This window comes from Amblyomma mixtum, chromosome 5, assembly GCF_055824585.1.
Source record: "Amblyomma mixtum isolate Tamu chromosome 5, ASM5582458v1, whole genome shotgun sequence".
Lineage (NCBI taxonomy): Eukaryota > Metazoa > Arthropoda > Arachnida > Ixodida > Ixodidae > Amblyomma > Amblyomma mixtum.
This window is the reverse complement of record NC_143016.1, coordinates 147380429-147397463: the sequence shown is the minus strand read 5'-3', so window position 1 is coordinate 147397463 and position 17035 is coordinate 147380429. Positions and strand designations below refer to the sequence as shown.

General features: G+C 50.0%; 1 protein-coding gene across 2 annotated transcripts in view; it reads right to left on the bottom strand.

Annotated features, from left to right (window-relative positions):
* LOC149344098 (mite allergen Lep d 7-like) overlaps nucleotides 1–910 on the bottom strand; it is a 36479-nt gene extending 35569 nt beyond the window's left edge. Inside the window, exon 1 of one of the 2 annotated variants that reach the window (XM_089546139.1) lies at nucleotides 785–910. The gene's annotated coding sequence lies outside the window, so the exon portion shown is untranslated. Of the gene's footprint in view, nucleotides 1–776 lie in introns of both variants that reach the window. The other variant, XM_089546141.1, reaches the window with a different exon arrangement.
* Between the last annotated feature and the right edge of the window lie 16125 nt (nucleotides 911–17035).

Here is a 17035-nt window from a genome sequence, read left to right as displayed (position 1 = left end):
CGCTCTTTCATTCCTAGTGATGGAGCCACCAGCTGCGGATGACGGGAGCGGAGGAAACAGTTATGCAGAGTTCTCCGTCCTGACAGGCTCATATCGCCGCATCTTCCACGGCGTCGCAAAGGACTTGTGAGATGCAGTTAGGCAGGGTGAAAAGTTGTAATTTCCCTTACAGCCTGCATTTTCCACGATGGCGCCTGAAATGTATCCTGCAAGTTTGGCGGCCAGCTATAATGAATACTGTCTGCACGTTCAAGCCAGTGACGCTAAACCGACTTGTCCTTTATAGTAAATACGACTTCAAAAAAAGAATACAGCAGTTGGCAAGAACCCATGTCCCGACGGTAGTTGTATTACTCCCCTAGCTAATCATAGGAGAAAACGAAGGCTTTTAAAGTTTGACCCTATTAAACAAGCCGGGAGCATCAGAATTCTTGCGCTTTTAACTTCACCTTGTGATTGACGTTTTGCTCAGGCAACAAGCAAAGCTTTAACAATGACGCTATGTATCGCCAATGAACTGTGGGTTGCGCTTACAAATGTGGGCGGAACTCTACTGCAAATATGGTAGTGCTTTCTTGTAGAAAAGCGCCAGTTACTCTGTGTGCATTCGCTGCACAAAGTTCGTGGAGGCCTCGGCAACGCGAGACACAATGCGCACCTAATGCCTCGAAATGAGCGTACATGCCCGTTCTTGAAGAGACATTGCGTGCGATTTTGTTTCCTGTCTCAATAGTCGCCGCGGTGTACGCATTCTCGAAGAGCCGAAAAGTAGACCCGAACTCACGTTCTGGTTGCACTCCAGTACCGTTGCTCCCAAAGGCAGCGTGTGCAGGCGTCCGTCCCGCGGCTTCCACAGGCACGCGCTCCTCTGCGGCGTCCTTCACTGTCGATGCGCCAGAGGATCACGGCGGCAGCGGGAGCATGCGCGCCTCTAGTTGGGAGACTATGATGCTGACCCGCGAGTTACGTGCAACGCTGGAAGTTAAAGACTACGGAAAGCCCGTTACATGGTGCGCGCTGAAGTAGCTCTGCATCGGGAAACCTATTACGAAGAGCACTCTTTCCGCACATGTACAATGTCGCCAACAAAGAAAAAAAAAGGCACGGTTTCGAAATTTCGCACAACTCTAAATTTAAAAAATAGTCATATAACGGTTATATATATATTTATTAATTTAGCGTGGCGGTCACACAGCTGCATCACGTAGTATCGTACGCCAGAATGACAAACTACACAGAGAGAAAGCATAACAAAAAAGGAGAACAAGAAAAGCATAGACGTCGACTGGGGCACATGAACTGGAAGACTACCTGTTGGTATGGATAGAGCGCTTGCAATTATTTCAAGCGACGAATAGCTTGACAGACACACGAAGAGATAACACGTGGAGCAGCCGCTGGCTGCAGCTTCACAGATGGCTCTGAGCGTCCTCTGTCGCTTTATTGCAAAACTGGTTTCGATTAGTCAGGGACCCAAGAATAAATAAAAGCGGCCCTTAACAAGTGAAGAAGAGAGCAAGCGGAACGTTCAGTAAGACCTGACTGCCCTCGCTGCCTGTCGAACATGCAGCGGCTATGGATGTGGGGCTTGCAGCCGTGCACGCAACTTTTCCGACGCAATGTGTGGTGGCTGTCTTCCTTTCCAGCGATTGGTCTCTCCGGTGGAGATACGTCGCTGGGCATGGCCCGCCGCTGCAACCCGAGACCCCGCTGGTCTCACGGCCACTTGGCCGATAGCGGGCCCTCCTCTAACACTCCGCTTGACTCGGAGGCGACCCTCTTTGAGCAAAGCGATCTCGCGTGTACAGTCAGCGTATTTGTCATCCGTATCTGGCAGATCTGCGTGTGACTTGAGTGCTTCGAGGCAAAAAAGAAGAAAAAATTCGAGAACTGTTATCTAACACTTTAGAAAGAGGGTAGCTCTCCTAAAATGGCGACGCAGCGAATTAGTTTCCACCCCGTTTTAGTACAACCTGAGGCACAAAACCAGTTTTAGCTTGAACTTGCGGATTGAGACATTCAGACACTTCAGCGGCCGGTAGTAACGATTACTGGTAAGGCCTGAGCAGAGCAGGGAAGCTTATATTATGTGAAATGCTGCGTGATGATTTCGAAGTAAATCGCAGGTAGATCGTGAGAAAAAAAAAGACACAAAATTAAATACTTTGCAAAGATGAAAAATACGATGCTTTCCTAATGTTGAAACTGTTCTTTCTCGCCGAGATTTGCTTTTCTGAGGGGAGCAAGTCTATGACGAAGGTTGCAAGGAGAACAGAGGAAGGTGGCGTTTTCTGAAGACTAGCATGAGCCAGCTTAGCTTGCAGGCACCTGGAGCTTAAACATAAACAGGTGGCAGGTGATGTTTCATTGAGAAGAAACCTTCATACTGAGAAATGAAAATGTTAGATTCCACATGAGCATAAAATTTCTGATATGAATTTCTAATACAACGAACTGAAAAGTTTTTATTAAAATACGCCTATCCAGTGGAAGAAATCGTCCATTCTAATTTCAAAAGCTGAGCGCCAATAAGGAAGACAAAAGAGGCGATGACGCATTTAGCATCTCAAACGCAATTGGCAATTAGCGTACGCAATTAGTATCTAAAGCACACCCAGAGTCTCTAATCACACCAGCGGCAGCCAGCAGCTCCAGTACTACCTTGCATGTTGAGGCTCCTCATGAGCGATTCCGCAATAATGACGTCTGTAGATATTGCTCTGAGGCGCTCGATTGGTTGAATCCCCCCCCCCCCCTTCCCTTTCCTGCTACTAAATTTACTACTCAGTTAGTGCCAGCACGTCTGAACGTCTAGAAAACTTTTCACAGTGTACACAGTCACAAATGCTGCAATATCTCGGAAAAAAGGCCGCTCTTTGCTGGAGTATGGACCACTTTGATTCCTAAGCCATATGAAGAATATTCATCGCGGGATTAGGAAAAGTGCATACCCTATAGTTTCTGCATGGTGTGCAACGCGCGGTAGCGAAACATTATTACGTAAAGTAGCTTGCTAGCCGAGGCTGCGCAAAATGCATCATTTGGAAGAGTGTCTGGGGCCGCAGCCAACAAGCTCGCAGGAAGCACTAGGGAGGGCAACTCTCGACGAGGAGGGCGCCGAAAGAGGAAAAGGGTGGCAATAATTTGAATCCCACAAATCGGGGCGTTTTCAATGTTCGCAATGTTAGATGTTAAGCAACACGGCACACCTGCGCATTGCTCTAAAAGAGTCGGCTAGTTTCACTGGAGAATATACGAAATTAAATGTACCGAAGCAAAAGCCCAAAGTTGGTGCAAAATTCATAATGTTGGAAAACAGCGCAAATTCAACGAGACAGATCAGATAGTCAATACCACACGCACTTTGGTGTCTTCTTTCTTTTGTGTCTCGCGCAGTTTGCGCTGTTTTCTACCATTATAAGCGGAATAAATACCGAATGGAAGAAGTAATGCTACCCTGAAATTTTTGCATTCCTACATTCCTTTTCATTTTCTTTAGGGCAGTCGCGAAAAAGTTTCGAAAAACTTCAGTGTCCATTTGCTTCCAATTGATCTCTGCTGTGTTTGTACTCATGCTTGAGTATTGCTTATTAAGTTGTTTTAAAACTTTTGTGATTGTTATGTTGGTTGGTATGAATATTTCTATATATAAGCTTGCCTTTTGAGCTGTCAATACGTATTTTCAGTTCTCGGAGCCGGAACGAGCCGTCTGCTACGTGTCCAGACAGTTTGAAAACTCTGTATGTTATAAGTGTCAAGTGGAAAAACTGAAAGTGAAACTGGTGCTTTAAAGCAGTTGAAAAGCATAACAAAAATAGAGACTAAGCACAGTGTGGGCCACATGAACAATTAAAGCTTCTTAAGTGTGGCCAGCGTGTTAAGCACCCCGAACTAGTCTGGGTATACACGGTATACACCTCGAATATCTAGATGCATAGTTTGCTTCTCATTCGTATAGTAGAGCTCTTGCGCCTACCCTAAAGACCAAAGGGTCTCGAAAGATAAGAATAAAGCTTCTCCTCACCTTACTGAGATTTAAAGCTTAAAGGGGGGGGGGGGGGGGGGGGCTGCATAAGTGCTCCACTCTATGACTGAGAAGCAAACCGCGCGGTCTGGTTTCTTTTACTAAAGATGGTACAGACATAGACAAAAGTTGTAATAAGGGAGTAATTACTCATTGGCATCCACCCGAGCGCAGCCATACGGCTACAGAGGAAAGCTATACAGCTTTCTCAGAAACTTTGTAGTTAAAGAAAAATTCATCCTGGTCCGGGGTTCGAACCCGGGACCACCGCTTCACCGGAGCAGTCGCTCTACCAATTGAGCTAACCGGGAACGCAAGCTCACGGTAGGGCGAGAGCGAATTGATCAATAACTCGAAGTGGGAACAGTGTTGGTTTCCCCTAAACATTTGACCATAGACAAAAGTTACCGGGATGCGGATTCGCGGAAAAAAACTTATTGCAGAGCGGTTCGCAACATCAGGTCAGTGAAAAGCTTAGAAGCGTGAAGAGACATCTGGTAGGAGAATGCAATATGACTGGCTAGCGAGGCGACGCCGAATTTATTTTTTTTTCCGCGGATCTCCGACTCGAAAACTGGTTGGTTGGTTGGTTTATGGGGTTTAACGTCCCAAAGCGACTAAGGCTATGAGAGACGCCGTAGTGGAGAGCTCCGGAAATTTCGACCACCTGGGGTTCTTTAACGTGCACTGACATCGCACAGTACACGGGCCTCAAGAATTTTTCCTCCAAAGAAATTCTAGCCGCCGCGGCCGGGATCGAACCCGCGTCTTTTGGGTCAGCAGCCGAGCACCATAACCGCTGAGCCACCGCGGCGGCTCGACTCGAAAACTGTCCATGAGTGTACATGACGTACGTAATGAAATTTTCCCTCCTGAGGAGTAAATTTACATCAACGTGCATGATGATCGTTCTGATCGTCAAGGTACTTAGTGGCCCAGGATAATCACCATGTCGTACGGAACCCGTCGATATCTTCTTTTGACATGTGTTGTAGGGGCGTTTTTGTAAGTTGTATGTGTGTTTTTCCTTGGAAAGCTTTCCATTGAAATACCATATCCTTACAATAAAAGATAATGCACATTGTTTCCGGCTTTTTTAGAGGATGTAGCTCGTGGTCCGCGGCACGAACAAAGCTTTTCCTGCTAGCCCAGTATTTACTGGTGGGCACCAGCACGGAACTTCAAAAATGACTATTGTATGGCGGGTTTAACAGGCATTCTTCGAACTCTCTTCGGTACATGCTGTCCTCAGCCACTATAGTGTAGGGACTGGCACTTGGGTATACAGTCTAGCCCACTTATAACGAACCTGTTGGTCAAGCGGATTGCGTGCGTTGTACCCCGAGTTCGTAATAAGCGGACTTCCTACATGACAGCCGATAATACAAATCCAGATAGGTGTGGCCATTATTTCCTAAGAAAGGGCCTCATGCACGTCTGATTCTTTAAAGTTGGCCCTGTCACCGTTCTTTCAGAGCTCCCCAACGCGGCCATGTGCTGCCATCGAGAACCTTGCTGCTAACAATATGCTTTAGGAACGCGTTATAATTAATTGCGGTTGAAGTCGTGAAGGGAGGGGTAGGTCGACCTCCTCGTCATCACTCAAGTAACTTCCTCACCATCACCAGGATGGGGGATGATGAGGATGTTACATGAGGGATGAAGCACTCCCCGACTAGCAGATTCCTGGTAGTCGGGGAGTGCTCCTACTTCGTGGAAAATTGCGTCAGAGCATGGCTCAGCGAAGTCCTTGTCACCATCTGTTCTAACGAAGTCATACTGAAAGGCTTATCAGGTCCCGCCAGCTGTACAGCAATGACGCTTTGCCACAAATCGGCGTTCGTCTGATCACGTGGGTTTTCGACAGCGTTATCCCTAATTCCTGGGTCCATACAGTGACGAAGATATAGTGCATCCGCATGCAAAACATGTCAGCTGCACTATTCGCTCCAGCTACACAAATTCCACAGTTAGGAATACCACGGGACTATATTACAACTTTTCAAATCGCTGCCACTGGCTGTTCAACGACCGTTCTCAGTACCGCTTTCAAAACCAACACAAACGCACGCACGGATTCTATGCCTTGTAGTTCGTCGGCGTGTGCTCAGCCAGTGGTTAACTGCAATTTGAATGCCGCCTGTTTTATTGGTTTTTGGGCCACCAAGTTATTTTCGGGGACCTGTCATCGGCGCAGGGAGACGGCGTTCGCTCGCCGCGCTTGAGGTAAGCGCGTTTTTCAAACGCCGAGGTGAGTTTATGGCGCTTCTTGGTTCGCTCTGACCGAGTCGTGTGGCAACAGTTGTTCATTGCATCATAGACGCAGCGTCAGTGTCCTAATACACTATTTGACGCAAGCACTACACCTGTCCATAGTAAGGGAATGTTCGTTGCAACTGCGACCGTTATAAGTGAGCTGGACCTTATAACTTTCATCGAGTGAGTGAGGTGTCGAGATGCCTCGTCTCCGGGCAGTTCCAAAACGGTTCCGCTGAATTTTTTATCGTTATAGTGCCACTTACGGACAAGTCCGGCTAGTAATATCATGTCGCCCAGGGAGACCTTTTTTGGAAAGGATTGTAGGAAAGAGCGCGTCATTCAGATCTCGGCGCAGTTCTGTTTCCTTTCAATGAAACTGAAATATTCTAACGAACATCTTGCTAGGAGAAAATGACAACCGACAACAGCACCACTGAAGAAATCAGTGGTGTCATGCCCTACGCTATCAGTCCATGGCGCATTCAGTTCCTGCAGCGCATTTCAAGGGCCTATATATAAATGAGTCATTCTGATCTCGAAAAAACATAAAAATAAATACAAGTTGCCTTAAAAACAGATGCGAAAGGTCGAGTCTGTCGTTTCGGATTGAGTGGAACAAATGATGCGACTGTTCTGCTCCCAGGTTCCACCTTAAATGAAAGCTATGAGAACAGTAGCAGTAATATAATTCTTCGTTTAAATACACAACGTCTGCTTAAAATCTGCTTTGCCTGCGAAACGAGGACAAGATGGTCCACTCGAAGAGAACAAGCCAGCCAGGCACGCCATTAGAGGACTGCGGACGAGAGATGGGTGTAACAAGAGGACTGGGGAGTGACAGCCCAGTACAAGAGACCGTGCACAAGATTGGACAGAGCGTACGTACAGTGGCTCGTGAGAACATGGGGCGAAATGCGCCCCTGTAACTGGCGTTCTTCTTTCTTTACCTTCGCTGTCTCGCAACCCTAATATGTCTAGCCTTCACAACAACGTACGAAAGGTACGCTCAAAGACTTCTTAGGCAAGGTCGTCCACTGCACTCCTGCAAAAACTTAGGTATTTTTGCCCAGACAGCGTGCGAATGCCCAGCTGGCTTCTCCCAAATTGTTAGGCAACCTGTTATTAAGCGACCGTAGCGTAGTGGTGTTCACTGTAGGAACAACAGAGAGGAAAGCTCGCTCCAATGGGGACCAGCGAAAATTAGTTTTAAACATTTCTCAGGTGATGACCCCACAAACTAAGTAAATAATACAATGGAATGCTAGCTACATGAGCTACATGAGACGGTGGAAAAAAATTAAATTAAATGTCAAAGAACATCCAGGTTGCGACATGGCGAAAAAGAGAGAAAAAATTGGAGGGGTCACTTCTGCTCCACCTTAAGGATATGACTCGATAGCCTTAATCAGTTAATGCCCATATATGCGGAATTGGTCATTCTCAAATTTACGTTCACATGTCCCTAGGAGTCCTCATAGCACTCCAGAATGCGCCACTGCCTGCGATGGCAGGTTCTGCCACCGGTGAGTCTTGAGCGGCCTAAGTTGCTCTTCCCGGGAAACCTCTCTCTATCAACCTTTACTTTAAATGCCACCTGCCAGGGTGGTTTTTCTGCCCACAATCCGCTGGGTACGTTGTGATGACCCGACAAGGACACGTGAGCTAGGTTGCTTCTTCGGGTGTTGTTGCGTGGGCCACACTATTCATCGCTCACAACGCCGACGCTAAATTTTCTGCGTAACGGGTCCTTTAACGCTATCGCTTTAAATGCTTGCAATGTCAGCTGAATCCGCTGCTGCGCTTAGAAACAATACGCCCGTGTTATATAATGAGCCCTGGAGTGAGGTAGACAAGAGCGCCGGCTCTGCTGATAAGAGGGAACCAATTTTTCTACATCAGAGAAGGCTTGGTGGGGCATCTGAAAGATGGTGCTGGGTTTTGGATTTGGCGCTGGCAGCGGTCTAAAGTGACTGTCTTCAGTCTGCAAGGAAGTAGCAGCCTTTTCTTTTCACAAGAATACGCTTTTCACCGTAAATGTGGCTTGAATGCACTTGTGGCACAGACGAAGACAAGTCCTCATGCCGAAACGTTGGCAAGCACCCTAAGTCTTCCACTTTTTCTTCACTCTGTGTTTATGAAGAAACATCTGACCAACCTCTCTCTATACCCTGTTGTGAACGTGAATTTCTAACACCGGAACGCTCCCAGTGTTGCGCGTTCGGCCGGTGAGCTACAGAGACGCTCCCCAAGGACGGCGTCCAAGCCGGCGTCTCTCCGAGCCTGCGCGTCGTCATCGTGGAGCGCGTTGTGCGTTCGAGCCGGACAGCTACGGGAACGCTACCCGGGTTGGCGTTCAAGCCTTGCCGGCCAATCAGCCAACAGGACGCTCCTGATTGGACGAAAAGGGGCGGGAGTCTGTGCCGACTCTATTTAAGGACTCCCGTCTCCTGTGTCTGTGTCTTTTTCCTGTTGAGATACATCGTGTCATGTATCGTGCTTCTCGCTACTTGTAAATATGTAAATACATATACCTTTTTTTTCACGCTGCTCCTTAACCCCCCGTCTCTTCATTGCTCCGGCTGGTCGGCGACAGCGGACCCGCGTCCCGACGGCAACTGAGAGCCCGCGTCTCAACAACCCTTATTACAAGGAAGTTAGGCTGCGTTCGCGCTTTCATTTTTAAGTCCATCAATTATTAAGAATAAAACACAGATGCTGGATAGCTTTCAGCACAACGGCAATTCAGTGGAAAAGACATCGCTTCCTAACATGTGCTTAGTTTCACATGAAAAAAAGAATTGGTAATATTTTCATTGCAAGAACTTAACCGTAGTAAAAACACACATAGCAAATAAGGTAAACCAACTTTGCATGCTACATAGACAGACTTTCTAATTATCTGGGAACAAATTTTTATTTCAGAAAAATCTGCGTTCCTTGAACAAGAATTGTGCACTGAATTAAAAGAGAGAGAAAAAAAGAGACTCTGCTCCTGGTAACTGTTGTGCATGCCGTCGTCGCACTCGCCGGTTTGGTCGCTGTAGGAGACGGTGTTGCAACGGCGTCTTTTTGAGGCAATCTCTGGGCCTCAACGACGGTCACCGCCGTAATTTCGTCTGATGGGACTAGTAAGGCTTACGCCTTAAAAAATCGCAGTATGCTGGTACCTGCGCAGAACACTGAAAGCAGGAGATTACAAAATGGTGGTCTAAGCTAAGCGAGACTGGTAAGAAACGTTGCTGTTGCTGAGGAAAATAAAGCAATAACTTAACTAACATGAAGCAGTGTAATATGTGCTCATAACCGACTCATTATGGGCTACTTCATTTATACTTTGCTGTGTTCGTGGGCCTATCTGGACGCCTCGGTGTGCTGAATCTAACAATTTCTTGTGGAAACGATGAAGGTACTCACTTACCACTGCATTATGACGAAAAGGGTCAAAGCCCTCTTTAAATCCTTTGGTGCCCTTGGCACCAGTAAAAGCCTGTCTTGGAGTTCATCGTCGGTGAAGACACAGCGCAATAGGCCTCTTGCATATGTCCCCGAGCCACCATGACATTCCAAATTCAGTTCCATGAGGACTGCTTTTTTGACAAGTAAGGATTCAACTCCCTGTGTGAACCTGCACGCACAAAGGAAATTGTCATTTCAGTGAAAACATAAAATGCTGCTAACAATGCTAACAGCTAAAAGAGAAGTCTGATGCTGTTACAATGGAGTCTCCCCTGCACCAGTAGTGTATCCTGGCTGCTAACTCCTAACAGCAAGAACGAGTTCCATCTGAATCCCTATGTAGGTACCAAAACAACTGTGTATCCAGGACTGTTCCGGACTTTCGCTCAGATCGCGCTGAATTGGCTCAGTGGCTTGCAAGTTTGATGATTGCGCCCAAGATCGCGGAATCGAATCTCGGCCATGGCGGCCGTATTTCGAAGGAGGCAAAAACGTCTGCATGCTGTGGGATGTCAGTGCTGCTTAAGGAATTCCACGTGGTCTAAATGAGTCTGCAGTCCTCTATTGCAGCATCTCTTACACGCAACTAGCCCCCGTGCAGTTCCGCGAATTTAATTTCAGCACAATATTATAAGGCGACATCGACAAGTAGATATTTTCTGCAGCCGCCGCGTTGGCCCAGTGGTTATGGCGCTTGGCTGCTGACCAAAAAGACGCGGCCGGGTTCGATCCCGGCTGCGGCGGTCGAATTTTCATGAAGGCGAAATTCTAGAGGCCCGTTTATTGTGCAATGTCAGTGCATGTTAAAGAACCCCAGGTGTTCGAAATTTCTGAAGCCCTTCACTACGGCGTCCTTCATAGCCTTAGTCGCTTTGGGACGTTAAATTCCTATAAACCATAAGATATTTTCTATTTACAAAAAATGAATAACTCATTTTTCAATGCAGCGACAGCAAGTCTAATATACTGTGTACAAGGCTTCACCAGTGCCTGGATTCCGTCTGAATCGAATTCTTCATCCACCACGGTTCACCTTGTCGTCACTGCCAAACTTCGTCGGCCAAAGCTGCACCTTAATTTCTCGAACTTTCTGTGCAGCAAGCAAACCTGTTGAAGTGGCAGAGGCGTCCATGTACAGTTTCTTCACACATTAAAGAATATCAAGTTTTAGAGCGATAGATCTGCTAATTGCGACTCTCGAGTTTCAGTTCGGTACTTCATCTGACATTGAAATGACCTTCTCACTTAGCGATTTAACAGCAACAGCCTGAATTCAGGTGCCGAGGAGTACTTTGACAATGGCCAATGCGATGGTGTCCTCAAATTTCGCCCTGGTCTTAACCAACATTGGCCTACCCCACTAGCAAAATTTAGCATACTCCAACCCCCAAATGTGACCTTCAATGATTTGGACTAAAGTAAATATCCAGGCTAATTTTACTATGACCAATACCATGGTGGCCGCTAAATTTGGCCTTGGCCCTAACCCAAATTTGACCTTCTTGGATATGGACCAAATTCGACGCTCATGCTAGTTTGACCTGTGGCAATATGATGGTGACCTGCAAATTTGGCCTTGGCCATTTCCGAGTTTGGCCCATCTCCGAACTTTGACCTCAAATTTGAACCAAAATCGATATCCAGGCTGACTTGACTATGGGCAGTACTTTGGCGATCTACAAATTTGGTGTTGGACACTTCTAAATTTGTCCCACCCCTGAAATTTGACCTCGGATTTAGACCAAAATCAATATCCAGGTGTTGTGTCCCCTTATTGCTTTTGTGTGTGTGCGCCCCCGCGTCCTCCTCCTAACGACAGTTCGCATCCTCCTCCTAACGACCACTCAATCCTCCTCCTAACGACCGCTTGCCCCTCGTCGCACGCTGTCGCCGGATGCCCCCCCACGGTGCGCCCCCGCACCCTCCTCCTGTTCTGGGAAGCCACTCCCTGCCGTGGACGCTTCTCCACTCCCTCCTTTCTTCGGGCGGCCAGTTCGGCTCCTGCCTCGGTCGACGCTGGTCGCACCCTCATCGGCTTTAAATAAACGAAGTCTTAAAGTACCGTGTGCGTCTTTCGCTGCATTCAACACAGCGACCGGACACGACAGTGGCGACGAGAAAGTGGATTCGACCCGCGCTACGCAACGCTATTGACAAGCCATGGCTACGCGAGGGTTTCCCAATCAGATACCAGAATTCAACGGCTCATCGTGGTCATCGTGGGTTGGACGCCTTCAGTTCTACTTTGAAGCTAACAACATCACAGACCCAGCCTTGAAGAGGGCCAACCTGCTGACGCTGTGCGGGGAGCAGACCTACGATACTGTCTGCGCCCTTATTCAGCCAAGCACACCAGCGGCAGTGTCTTACGACGACATCGTAAAAGCGCTGCAAAAGCACTACGACCCAAGGCCATCCGAGGTCTACAGCCGGGCTCGCTTCCAACGACGAGATCAACTGGGAGGAGAAACTGTGAGCGCCTACGTAGCCGCGCTCAAGAAGCTCGCTGCCGACTGCAATTTTGGAACGCTGTCGACAACAGCTACCGGGCAGGAGGGAGACGCAGCTTCTTCTGCTAACACCACCATGCTTCCCTTGGACGTGATGTTACGCGACAGATTTGTGTGCGGACTGAGTGACGAGTCACTGCAGCAGCGCCTGTTCGCTGAGAAGGACCTCACATTCAGCAAAGCTTACGACATCGCCGTTCGAGCGGAGAGCGCCGGTCACCAGCAGAGAGGGATTCGCCGGAACACCGAGCCGGTACACCAGACAAGCAACCAGGTGCGCAAGCCTTCTGTTGTTGTAAAATCGGTCAAAAAGGCACAACGCTGCTGGCGGTGTGACGACCAACACAACCCCCAGGGATGTCGATTCCAGTCAGCCACGTGTAATTTTTGCCACAAGCGAGGGCATATCGAAAGAGCATGCATTACGAAACGGAGACTTGCCAAGATAAAGTCACCTTCCCAGCCTAATCACAGCGTCAATGCCTCAGAGAATACGCCGCTATCTGATCTCCATGGAACAACATCAGCAACACCATCTGTGTTGTACGACCTGAACACCATGAATCTCGGCACGCGACCGAAGATTTTTACAGAAGTAAGCGTACATCACCAGCTGATTAAGTTCGAGGTGGACTCCGGCGCAGCCTGTACTCTGATCAGTGAGGACACGTTCCGAACTTCATGGCCATCTGACGCACCCGCCCTGCAACAAGACGACACGCACCTGCGAACGTGGTCAGGACAGAATCTGCCACTATTGGGCTCTGCCAACGTGCAGGTTAACTACAACGGCCAGACCCATACGCTACCTCTGCTTGTTGTGAAGGGCACAGGATCAAGCCTTCTAGGGAGAAACTGGTTTTCTCCACTAGGCGTGATGATATGCGGCAAACATCAAAACGCCGATGCGCTAAGCCGTCTGCCACTAGACGCAACTGTTGACGAACCATTTCCACCAGGAGACGTTCTGATGTTCGAAGCACTGCCAGAACCTCCGCTTACAGCAGGCACAGTTGCAGCATCTACGCAGAAGTGCGCAGCTCTCCGGCTAGTTTACACAGCTGTTCAACAAGGCAACGTGCATAAACTCAAAGGGGACAACTTCGACGCTTACCGCAGGCGAGCTACAGAGTTGAGCACCCATCGCGGCTGCATCATATTTGGGTCCCGAGTTGTGATGCCGAGAGAACTACGCGCACAAGCTATGTCTCTCATCCACGCCGGACATCGGGGCATCGTTGCAATGAAAAAGTGTGCCAGAAGCTACATGTGGTGGCCTGGCATTGACAACGACATCGAAACAGTGGTGCGAGAATGCAAGCCTTGCCAGAGCAGCCGGAGCGCCCCGCCGAAAGCTCCTGTCCCAGAATGGGAAAAGCCAGACACACCATGGCACACACTGCACATTGATTTTGCAGGACCAATTGAGGGCTGCACTTTCCTTGTGGTCGTAGATGCCTACACAAAGTGGCTTGAGATAAGGCAAATGGGACAGACGACTTCGGCAGCAGTCATTGACAACCTCCGATCACTATTTGCAACGTTCGGCCTGCCGCGCAAGGTAGTGTCGGACAACGGAACACCGTTTGTGTCTGCGGAGATCCTCAAGTTTTATCGCGACAACGGGATCTCATCAGTTACATCGGCCCCCTACCACCCAGCGACAAACGGACAAGCCGAGCGCTACGTAGCCGAGCTAAAACGCGCCCTTGAAAGAGATCAGACAGGCTCGCTGCAGCGCCGCCTTGCGCGCTTTCTCTTCAAGCAGCACACGACGGTTCAGAGCACAACAGGCGAGACCCCCTCGAAAATGATGTTCGAGCGTGAAATGCGAACCCAGCTCACAGCCATCCTCCCCGAGCCAAAGGCAGAGACGTTCCGGGAAGAAAAAGCAATTCCGCGCTGCGGCACGCTTAATGAGGGGCAGCGCGTCCTCGCCCGACAGTTTCTGAAAAAGCCACGCTGGGAGGAAGCTACAATTGTCAGACGCATAGGCCTGCGCTCTTGGCTCGTCAACATACATGGCACAGTAGCACGCCGACATCTCAACCAGCTGCGTAGATTTACGACGCCGTCTGAGAGCTGTCCGCCTGCGGAGAGAACACGTGATCCATCTTCCCACATAGCCTGGCACCTCTTCCCGGAAGAAGAGACTTCGCCCAGGACAGACCCAGGAGACACAGCGAACAACAGCCAGCCTACAAGTGTTTCTCCCCCGAGCGCACAAAGCCAGCGCGCCTCCACGCGTGAGCGCCGACCCCCTGCACGATACCAGGCAACTTTCTAAGGGGGAAGGAAGTGTTGTGTCCCCTTATTGCTTTTGTGTGTGTGCGCCCCCGCGTCCTCCTCCTAACGACAGTTCGCATCCTCCTCCTAACGACCACTCAATCCTCCTCCTAACGACCGCTTGCCCCTCGTCGCACGCTGTCGCCGGATGCCCCCCCACGGTGCGCCCCCGCACCCTCCTCCTGTTCTGGGAAGCCACTCCCTGCCGTGGACGCTTCTCCACTCCCTCCTTTCTTCGGGCGGCCAGTTCGGCTCCTGCCTCGGTCGACGCTGGTCGCACCCTCATCGGCTTTAAATAAACGAAGTCTTAAAGTACCGTGTGCGTCTTTCGCTGCATTCAACACAGCGACCGGACACGACACCAGGCTAATGTGATTATTAACAACACGATGGTGAACTCAAAATTTGACCCAGCTGAATGGTTAAAACTTGCAACGGGTACTTAAGCCGAGTACATACTGCAGCCGCATTCGGTGCATAAACACAAAGAACGCGCCATTCGCTGTTATGAAAAACGAAGTCACAAACAATAAAGCGACCTTGCATACATGAAATCACTTCTTGCACTGTCAGTCCTGGCAACTTCTTAACGAACAGAAGGCACCCGGCCGATGTGCCAACCGCGTGACTAACAGCCACATCGTACCTCGACGTGAAACGCTGCACCATGCTCTCCGTGTCCTCTTCCCCTTCTATTTTGTTTCCTGAACCGCCAACACGTCCACGTCCTGGTCCGTTAAAATACGGTATACTTGACATTGCTTTCTTTTCGATGCAAACCCACGGACGTTAAGCGTTGCTACGCTCAGTTACTGTTGCATCGCCATTTTCGTACTTTATAAGGACGCTGGGAGCATGGTGCTTACCTTTCGCGCCTAGCACGTCGCCTGACGCTTCCAGAAGTCCCGCCGCCATCGTAATTATCGGGCTGGACGTGCTGCGAGAGCGGCTTTTCGGCTGCCCTCCGGCCCGTCGCGATGTTAGGTTGCGGTCTGAAGGAAGGTCGTCGTCCCTGCACAGTTTTCGCTGGTGGTTCCTCGGCGTTGCCAGGGGGCTGCTTTCCGCTCCGTCACCGGCGTCGGCGTGCGGGCGCTTCGGCGCACTGCCAGCGCTCGTTGACCGGCCGCCGTTCTCCGTATTGGTGTTCTCATCCGCCAATGCCGCCGGAACACTTGTCCCTTGAAGGGGCGCTTCCTCGCTCACAGGCACCTCCGAAACAACGGATGGCAGTACCTGTTTCTTGTCCACGCCCTCGCCCGCCTCTTTTTCAGTGGTCGTCGGAGTTGTCACGCTGGGGGCCATCACAGAGCTTTCCACACCATCGGTCCCCTTGGCTGCTTCCTCAGCCTCGACGACGTCCATAACGTCTTCCGGTGTCTCCTCTCTAAGCGCTGGCACCGTTGCGGCAGCGTATGTGCGGACACACCCATCTTCCGAATGTCCGAAGCGTCGGCAGCGTGAGCAGCGAGGTATCTTGCAGTCACGTCGGACATGTCCGCTTCCCTGACAACGCAAACACTGCATGGGCCGCCCAGGCACGACCACAAGGGCAAGCTCGCCGGCGACTCTTATCTGGTAGGGGAGGTCGTCCGCCTTCATTCCAGGCTTCAGCTTGAGCAGAACTATCCTTGTGGTGGAGCCCTTTTCTTTCACTCCTTGCACTCGCCAACGCTCACGGGTTACCTCCGTCACGTTCCCGAAGGCCGCAAACGCAGTCCGGATATCTTCGTCGGCGACGCTGTGCAGCATCTAGTGTAGCCGCAGTTTCAGCACCTGGTCCTCGGGGTCGAATATAAGACACCGGCGTCCTTTCACTGGAAGGTCCTTGAAAGCCGCCAATCGCTTCGTTGCTTCAGCGCTGTTGAGTGTCACCGCCCAAACAAGGTTGATTTATTACGCCCCCAACGCCACAACGTCGGGGAGCGCACCTGCTTGGGCGAGGGCGTCACGAAAGTCTTCGACCTTGTAAGGCCGCGCTCGCACCTCAACGTGCAAAAACACCGTGTTGAGAACAACAAGTCCTGTTGGCAGAGTAGGCAAAATAATCTCGTAATCCTTATCTGCTTCAATGTCGGACCTGTTTCCGCGGCCAGCAAGGGCCGCTATCGCCGCTCCACCGGAGCTCATGATTCTGCGACCGTTCACTGGCGTGGCCGGAAACAGAACCTCGGCCACGCTACCGATACTCCAGCTGCTAACTTCCTCTACACGCAATTGTTCTTCTGCGCTCTGATTACAAGGAGGAGGAGGAGGGTGCGCAGCTGCCCACTCAACAGGGCAGGGACACAAAAAGCATAAGTAAAAATTCATGGCAGCGGTGGGATTCGAACATACGCCCCCGAAGAGACTGGTGCCTTAAACCAGCGCCTTAGACCGCTCGGCCACGCTACCGATACTCCAGCTGCTTACTTCTTCTCCACGCAATTGCTCTTCTGCGCTCTGATTACAAGAAGGAGGAGGAGGAGGGTGCGCAGCTGGCCACTCAACAGGGCAGGGACAC